Here is a 9,655-nt window from a genome sequence, read left to right as displayed (position 1 = left end):
TTTGGAGGGAGTTAGAGATCATATAGTCTTGAGTCTCCATGGGAAGGAGACACCATTTTCAATGTGGAAAACATTGAAAGATCTATATCAGAATAGCAGTGATCAGATGAAGCTGGCACTGAAAGACAAGCTTCGAAAGATCAAGTTTGAAAAGGGTGACACGATCTCTATGTATATGAACAAGCTCACCACATGCAGGGATGAGCTTGGAAGTGTAGGGATCGTGACAGATGATGATGACATGGTGAGTCTTGCACTCCTCAGTCTTTTTAAGAGCTGGCATAGCTACCAGGACTTGGTTAATGGAAGACAGAAACTGCCAGATTGGGAACGACTTTGGTCGGATTTGCTGTAGGAGGAGATAAGAAGAAGCACCAGAGATGGTTCTTCATCCATGGAGGATGAAGAAAATTGTGCCTTAGCAAGTAAGGTGAAGAAGGGGAAGGAGAAGGTTTCTCATTCCGAATCCAATTCTTCCCATGTTGGGAAGAAGTTTGACAAATCAAAAGTGCGATGCTTTTGTTGTCATGAGGTGGGCCATTTTGCTACAAATTGTCCACTGAGGAAATCCAAGAAGGGATCCGTGGAAGGATCAAGAGGTGAGGCACTGGCCTCATAGTTCGAGTTGGATTTCACACTGTTCGCATGCATGGTTTCATCCATGGTGGGAAGTGGTTGGTTTCTTGATAGTGGAGCTTATTTCCACATGACCGACGACAAGAGTTTGTTCAGTACTTTGGAGGAGAAATATCTCCAGATACTCATAGCGATGGGTAATGATGAAAAGTATAGTGTCTCAGGTGTAGGCACGATTATTTTTCAGAGGGAGCATGGAGCTCACCTTACCTTGGCCGATGTCAAGCATGTACCAGGACTGAAGAGAAACTTGGTGTCGATCACGATGCTGGAAGACAGAGGCTATGATGTAGTCCTTAGTAAGGGAATGGTTTTCCTTAGACACATCATCACTAGACAGGTGAAGCAGATCAGTTCATGGGTCAAGAACCTGTATGCTCGTGAGGTTCAAGATGCATGCAAAGCTTTGAGCAGCAAGGCAACTAATGGAGTCATGGTGGTTGAGAGGGAGAGTATATTACCTCTCAACATGTAGCACCAGAAGAAGTCTCAGAAGATTGTGGAGGAGCCACGATTGGTGCAACAACTTCAGGAGGTTGTGGAGTAGCCACAATAGGGAAAGCTAAGAGGAGATCGAGTAGAGACATCTACTCATGCAGAGACCTCCAGTAGGGTGAAACTTTGAGCCAGGTGGGCAGAGGGATCACATGCAGCCATACCTCCAGGTAGGAGGTGGGGCAATGTGGAGTGATTGTCCCAAGGAGGTGGGGCAGGATCCTTGAGGTACCCAACCTCTTTGATTCAACTTTGCTATAGGAGCCCCGATGAGGAGTAGTAAGACTAAATGATTGGGTAGAGATAGATGTGAATGGAGCGGCAGAGAGAGCTACAGTGCAGGAGTCCCAAGATAGCGCAGAGCTAGCAGGCTGTAGCAATGCGAGAGGTGCAAGTGTGTTGCACCAGTGCAGGTTGGCACAAAGAGGTGTGTAACGGTGCGAGATGCATGGAGATGTTGCAGTACCCCAAAGGTCAATGAGGGAGCACTTGTCAGCAACAGGTAGAGCTTCAGCATTAGAGTATGTTTCTAGCCCAACAGAGAGGTCAGTTGGGAGTTTTTCTTGTTCTGAGAGTTGCTGGAGCAATCACACTTGGTAGCTGTATTCCATGTAGAACATTCCGAAGGTACAAGATCAGGTTCGAGAGGAAGCCTTTCTCGTTGAGAGGGAGTGTTGAAAAATGGCAACAAGAAATGCTAAAAATAGAAGTGCTAAAAATAATAGTTTGGGTACCAGTGCTGGATTGAGCAATAGGGAATGAAAAATGGAATTGCTAAAAATAGCATTCAATTTTTAGTAGTTCAGGATGGATTCCTATTTTAGTCAGTCCCTGGACTAAAATAGGAAGTAAAATTCGAATTTGAACTTAACAACTGTTTGAAAATAAATTAATTAATTCATCTTGAGTTAATTAGTTAAGGAAAAACAAACTTGAAGTCTATGGGAGGACATGCAACCGTTTATCTATTAATTGAGGAATTTATCCATCAGTTAACGAGATAAGGATGAGTTCTAATTTGAGTTGTAATTAGCTGGCTCAGTTAACTGAGTCAAGTCCAGTTAGATTAATTTAACAATTTGTTAAATTGATGAGAGTTCAGTTAGTTAATGCTTGCATGCATGTAACTATTGTATTTCAGATAACTGAGTATTCACCCATGGATAACTCATGCATGTCAGTTCAGACAGAGACCCAGTTAAGATCAAAGAAGGGACAATGTACTATTAGTTGGATGAATATTTTTCCTATAAAGGAAGCTCATCCATGATGAGGATTTATCTCCTTCAGGACTGGGTAGTTGGATCAGAGGTTAGTGAGTGTGTGAAGAGGCCAATTCACACAAGTGGTTGCACTGGACCCCAATCAAAATTGTGCAAAGAAATAGGAGGCTTGGAGGGCAGACCAGAGGTTAGATAGAGGTCTTTGACTATCTATGAGTAGCAGAGGTATTGCAGAGAGAGCAAGATAACTTTTGAGCTAATTCTTTTTGTAATACTGGCTATATTTCTACTTGTATGATAATACAGAGTTGGGGTTTTAGGCAAAGGATTTCCCCAGGTTATATCTTCTATGTTATGTGTGATTGATTCCTTCTTATTAGTTATATATGTTCAATTGATGTTGCTCATGTTCGATTAAGCTTCCGCTAAATTGGTTGTAGAAGTAGATCAAGTATTTTGCTTTAGTCTATTGCATTATCAGGTGATCTACAAGTGGGAATTTCTACACGACCATCAAATGAATTCTCGTTGATATCAGTAAATGAATGTAATTTGTGTAAGAGAGTAATTCACATCAACTCCAGCCCATGGATCCACTCATACATGGATATACCACCCTTTCCTACTCTCCAGGTAAACCAGTTCCTGACATGTGTGAAGGATTTGGTTAGGGCTCTCTAGACATGGAAGAAATTTAATAGGATTTGATAGGATCCATGTACTAGTCCAAAATGGTTTTATCACCAAGATATTTGAACTATAGGGCTCATCCTCATAGTGAATTTATGTTTTTGAAATGCCAAGGATTGGAAGAAAATATGGATGTTTTCTTAATCCCCACCCTCCCATCAATTTAGGCATAACAAGCGATGACCAGGAGACAAGAGGAAATCCTTTAGAATCTACTTTACCTGACCATAAAAATTAGAAGCTTAACTTCCTAATTTAATTTAATATGACTTTGAGAACCGAGGAAATTAAGGTCCAATATACTAGGAGACTCTCAAGAAGAAATTTAATAAGAACCAGACATCCACCCCTAGATAGAATACAATTTGTCTAGACTGCAATGCAATTTTCTATTGTTTTAAACAACCCCAATCATCGTATCTGTGTTCATTTTCTTTCATGAAGCCTTAGTATTTGACTCCTTCTTCGATAGATTTGATTTGGAACTGGAATAATTATTGGAGACACGAGGAATCCAACTCTAAGAGATTATGAATGATCATACATGAGTTTTAATAATTTACGATCATACCTGTGACCATTTGGAACAATTCCAAAATGCATCTAAGAATCCTTAAGAAAGAGTTGTTTCCTTATTTAAAAAGAAAGGTATCATCCATGAATAAGAGATGTTATATGGCTATAGAAAGTGAAATATAAACCCCTTTTATTTCTTCTTTTGAAATGGCTTCATGCATGAGTCTACTTAGAGCTTCAAAAATTAGTAGAAAGATGAGGGGGGATAATGGACATCCTTGCATTAACCCATGGGAAGTACTAAAAAAATTTGATGGACATCCATTTATGAGGACAACAAAGCTACTGGACTGGATGTCGCCCATGATCAAGTCCACCCTCGTCAGGCTCATACTAGTCTGACTTAGTACAGGCTTTGATCCTAGAGGCTATAATTTTAGAGATAAATTTATATATCAGATTACAACAAGAAATAGGGCAAAAATCATCGAAGGATTCAACGTTTTGTACTTTTAGAAATAATGTTATGAAGGTAGAGTTTAATGCACCCAAAACCCTGTGTGTAGCTTGCGATTCAAATTTTGAATGTATAAAAATATGATTTTAAAATTAATAAAAGTTATAGTTAATTGAGTTTTTCTCATATGGTTGGGAGGAATGATTGTTATTGTCTCCACTCACATTTAATTTCCTCAAGTGACATGTTGAGTGTATATATATATATATATATATATATATATATATATATATATATAGAGAGAGAGAGAGAGAGAGAGAGAGAGAGAGAGAGAGAATTATGCTATAAAAATATATTTACTAAAAAATATATTATGTTTAAAAGCTTGAATACGTATATATGACTTAGTTTATTTGTGTTTCCTAATTATGTCATGGATTATAATTATGTTAGTGAAATTTTGAATTTACAAATTTATGATTTTTTTTTAAATTTACAAAAGTTATATTCAATTGGTTTTTTCTCATATGATTGGCCAATTATTGTTATTCTCCCCACTCACATTTGATTTCTCCATGCCACATGTTAAGTTTATATAAAATATATTGTTGTAATAACTTTGAATCTTGTTATTGGATAGACTTGGGTCTTGTTTTTAGATACATGGAAAAAAATTTGATATATATATATATATATATATATATATATATATATATATATATATATATATATATATATATATATATATATAGATATATATCTATATATATATATATATATATATATAAAGGTGTTAGGTTGTGTTATATTCTTTCCACGACTAGCACCCCTCTACGAGGTCCGAGGTAGCACTCGAAAAAAAAATGGACCCTATATTAGGTGGGTGTACCTATGGTTTTGTGCATGGTTTTTCACACATGGTTTTGGGCGCAATGGTTTTCGGTCCATGGTATTTTGTAGATCCGGTCAACGGAACTATAATTATGTTCTAATCTAGGGTTAATGGATTGAGGTTTATGGATGCTTTGGCATGTATATATATGTATTGTAACATTGAAAGGAACATAATGAAAAAATCAATTGGTAGTCACTGTTTTGGGATCCAGGGGAAATCTCTATGTATATTTGTTTTATGTGTGTTATGCTCTCGCCATTGTTTATACACTGTTTTTAGAATTCGTATGCAGGTAATTTATGTACGAGGTTAAAACCTACATTTGGTATCAGAGATGTTTTGGCTTCAAGGAGATGCCTTTGTTGCTGAGGGGTTTCATTCAGGTCTGTGGTAGACCTTGTTCAATGGGAGATCTGCGGGATCGATTCTGGTGGTGAAAGAAGATGGCGAGCAGTGGAAAGATAGACATTGAAAAATTTAATGGTCAGAGTTTTGAGTTATGGAAACTCAAGATGGAGGATTTGTTGGTGGATAAAGATTAGTGGATTGTGGTAGATCTAGGTACTAAACCAATGGGAGTGTCCGATGAATAATGGAAGAAGGTGGATCGGAAGGCAAAGAGCACAATATGATTGTGTGTCTCAAATTCAGTATTGCTGAATGTATCAGGGGAAGCTACAGCAAAGGCTTTGTGGGGCAAGTTAGGGACTTTGTACCAATCTAAGTCTCTGGTGAATAAACTATTCCTACGAAAAAATCTGTATAACCTAAGGATGAAAGATGGAGACTTGGTGACAGAGCATTTGAACGCATTTAGTACTATGGTAAGCTAGTTATTGTCTATTGATATTAAAATTTCAAATGAATATAAGTGCATTAGTTTGTTGTGTTTTCTACAAGATTCATGGGATAGTCTGGTTATTGCAATAGGTAGCAATGCAACTGCCTTGTCGTTTGATGAAATAGTCTCATCCTTGCTGACGGAGGAGATGAGACAAAAAAATATGGAGAGCCAGAGTGGTGATGCCTTGTCTGTACAAGGATGGTCCTAGAACAGAAACAAAAATAAGTCATCGAGTGGGAGATCTAAATCTAGAGGGAGATTTAAATCTCCAGGAAAATTTGTAAAGGTGTGCTGGAAATGTGGAAAGGAAAGGCACTATAAAAGGGACTGTAAATCTAAATCTCTTGAAAAAAGAAAGGGATCTAATGATTCTCCTTCGGTAGAGGCGAAAACCACCTTAGATGAAGGTGGGGATGTGTACTTAGCTTCTTCTTCAAGTACACATGTAGATCATGAGGCATGGTTGATTGACTCAGGTGCATCCTTTCACTTCACTCCCCATAGATAGTGGTTCTATAAGTATGATAAATATGATGGTGGTGATGTCTTCTTAGGGGATGATAGAAAGGCTAGAATGGTTGGACGTGGAAAAGTAAAGTTGAAGTTACAAGGTAGAAGGATTAGAACACTTTCAGGTGTTTTTCATATTCTTGCATTGGCCATAAATCTTATTTATGTAAGCAAAATGGATGATGCAAGTGTAAAAACAGTGTTCAAGAAAGATACTTGCAAGATGGTTCGGGGAGCACTAGTATTGATGCGAAGAGTTTGGATTGGAACTCTATACAAACTGCAAGGTAGCACTATTGTTGATGGATGCAATAGTTATGTGGTTCCCGAAAGTGGAGCAGAAAATCTAGCAGTCTTTGGAGAAAAAAACCATGTTATGGCATTAAAGGCTTGGACATATTGGAGAGAAGAGAATTTGAATACTTCATGGTAAAGGTATGGTAGAAGGTATGACTAATAGATCTCTAGATTTTGATTTATGTGAAAATTGTGTATATGGGAAGAAGAATCGAGTGAGTTTTCCCTCTAATGGTAAGAGGGTGAAACAGATATTAGAGCTTGTGCACAATGATGTGTTTGGACATGCGAAGGTTCCATCACTTGGTAAGTCTGTGTAATATGTATCATTTATATATGACTTCTCAAGGAATACATGGATATATTTCCTCAAGAAGAAATGTGAAGTCTTTGACAGGTTTAAAGAATTTAAGGCTCTAGTGGAAAACTAGAGAGAGAAGAAGACAAAGGTACTTAGGACAGATAACGGTGGAGAGTTTGCAAGAAGGAATTTGAAGAGTTCTGTAAGAAGTGTGGTATAGCACGACAGAATACTACTCCATACACACCTCATAAAAATGGAGTTGCAGAAAGAATGAACAAGACGTTGACGGAAAGAGAAAGAAGCATGTTTAGTGGTGCCGAGTTAGGACAGGAATTTTGGGCAGAGGTGGTGGAGACTACATGTTACTTGGTCAACATATCACCTTCATCATCGTTGGAGGATAAGACTCCACAAGAGGTATGGACTGGTAAGAAACCGTCTCTTTCACATATGAGGGTATTTGGATGTGATGCATATGTACATGTTCCAAAGGAGAAAATAACAGAGTTGGATAGTATATCTGAAAAGTGCATCTTTATTGGGTATAAGGATGGTTTAAAGGGTTATAAGCTTTGGAACACAATAACAAGGAAGGTTGTGTACAACCGAGAAGTGGTGTTCAGAGAGGTGAAAGATGTTATTAAACATGAAGTCCAACCAAAGGAACCTGAGAAGATAGAGTTTAAGCTTAAGGAGGAAGAATCATACTCTACAACAGAAGAGGAATCATAAGATGAAGAGCCACAAACTCTGGTTGTGAGAAGATCAATTCGAGAAAGAAGACATCCAGAAAGGTATAGTCCATCTGACTTCTGTTCAAATTTTTCTTTATCTGTTATTGATGATGATCCCAAAACTATGAAGGAAGCAGTAAGTTCAGAGGATGGCAAACTCTGGAAAGAGACCATGGTTGATGAAAAGTAATCTAATAGAAGCTACCTTGGCAACAGGAGAAAAAATATCACCAAAATCAATTCCCGACACCTAGGAATGAAAGGTGGGGAAATAAAAAGCTCAATTGGTAGCAAAAGGTCATTCCCACGTGCCGGGAATTGATTTTGGTGATATTTTTTCTCCTATTGCCAAGGTAACTTATATTAGATTACTTTTCTCTATTGCTGCTGCTTTTGATTTTGAGGTAGAACAAATGGATGTGAATACAACATTTCTTCATGGGGATCTAGAAGAAGAGATCTACATGAAGCAACCTGAAGGCTTTGCGGTGAAGGGTAAGAAAGAACTGGTATGCAAGTTAAAAAAGTCTTTATATGGGTTAAAATAGTCATCAAGGATGTGGTATCGAAATTTTGATACATTTATACAGGGACTTGGCTTCAGCAGAAGCAAAGCAAATCATTGTGTGTATATTAAATTAAATGGTGACTGTGTTATTTATCTGGTCTTTTATGTGGATGATATGTCACTGGTTGGAAATGACAAAGAAATTATCCATGATTTGAAGACCCAACTGTCCTCCAAATTCGACATGAAAGATCTTGGTGCTGTAAACTATATTTTAGGCATGGAAATTAAAAGAGATCGGGTAAAGAGGAAGCTCTAGTTAAACCAGAGGAAGTATGTCGAGACAATAATGTAGAGGTTTAATATGCAGGATAGTAAACCAGTGAAGGTTCCTATTTCTGTAGGTGTAAAGTTATCTGCTAAATAGTGTCCCAAGACACAAGAAGAGGAAGAGGATATGTCCCGTGTTCCATATACAAGTGCAGTTGGTAGCTTGATGTATGCGATGGCTTGTACTAGACCAGACATTTCACATGGAGTGGGAGTATTGAGCAAGTTTATTTCAAAACCACGGAAAGAGCATTGGACAACAATGAAGCGGGTTTTCAGGTATTTGCGTGGCACTAGTGATTATGGTTTGTGCTACCAAGGAAGGCGAAGATTGGACAGAGTTTTAGATATCCATGGCTTTGTTATTGTAGACTGAGCTAGAGATCTCGATCAGAGAAGATCTACAAGTGGGTATGTGTGTTAAGCTATTTTGAGGTGCAATCCGTTGGATGAGCAAGAAACAATCTATAGTGGCACTATCAACTACAGAGGCATAATACATGACAGCCACTCATGCTAGCAAGGAAGCAGTTTAGTTGCAGAGATTGTGTTCAAGTATGGGGTTAGTACAGAGAGCTATAAGAATAGACTGTGACAGCCAAAGTGCAATTTTCTTGGCAAAGAACCCTGCTTATCATTCAAAGACAAAGCACATTGATGTTCAGTATCACTTTGTGAGGGATATGATAGAAGACAAAAAGGTGTTGTTGGTAAAGGTGGACACTTTGAAGAATACTGCAGATGCATTGACAAAATCTGGGAGCTCTGAGAAGTTCTCTTGGTGTAGAGAAACAATGGGTGTTGCAAGGTTGGCTAAATAACTAAGCTCTCCTGTGGAAAGAAAACAACAAGTGGGAGATTGTTGGGTTGTGTTATATTCTTTCCACGACTAGCCCCCCTAGCTCGCAATTGTTTATTTTCTGTTTTTAGAATTTGTATGCATGTACCTTTGTATGCATGTAATTTCTGTACGAGGTTAAAACCTACAAAAGGAAAATACAAATTATATATATTCTTTTGAGGAAAGATATTAAATATAATATTAATAAATTTATATGTTATATTGTCAAAATAAATCTCTCACACATATATAATCTTATGTTTGTCATTTAGTTTATTTAAAATTATTAAACCTAGAGACCCTCTCTAGTTTAATATGGAAGAGATGTTGTCATGTTATATTATCTAACATTTTGACTCATTCAAAATGCATAAC

The sequence above is a fragment of the Pinus tabuliformis genome, chromosome 6, assembly GCF_031772625.1.
Source record: "Pinus tabuliformis cultivar Carrire ecotype Pingquan chromosome 6, CPIR1, whole genome shotgun sequence".
NCBI lineage: Eukaryota > Viridiplantae > Streptophyta > Pinopsida > Pinales > Pinaceae > Pinus > Pinus tabuliformis.
Note: the sequence above shows the minus strand (reverse complement) of the source record.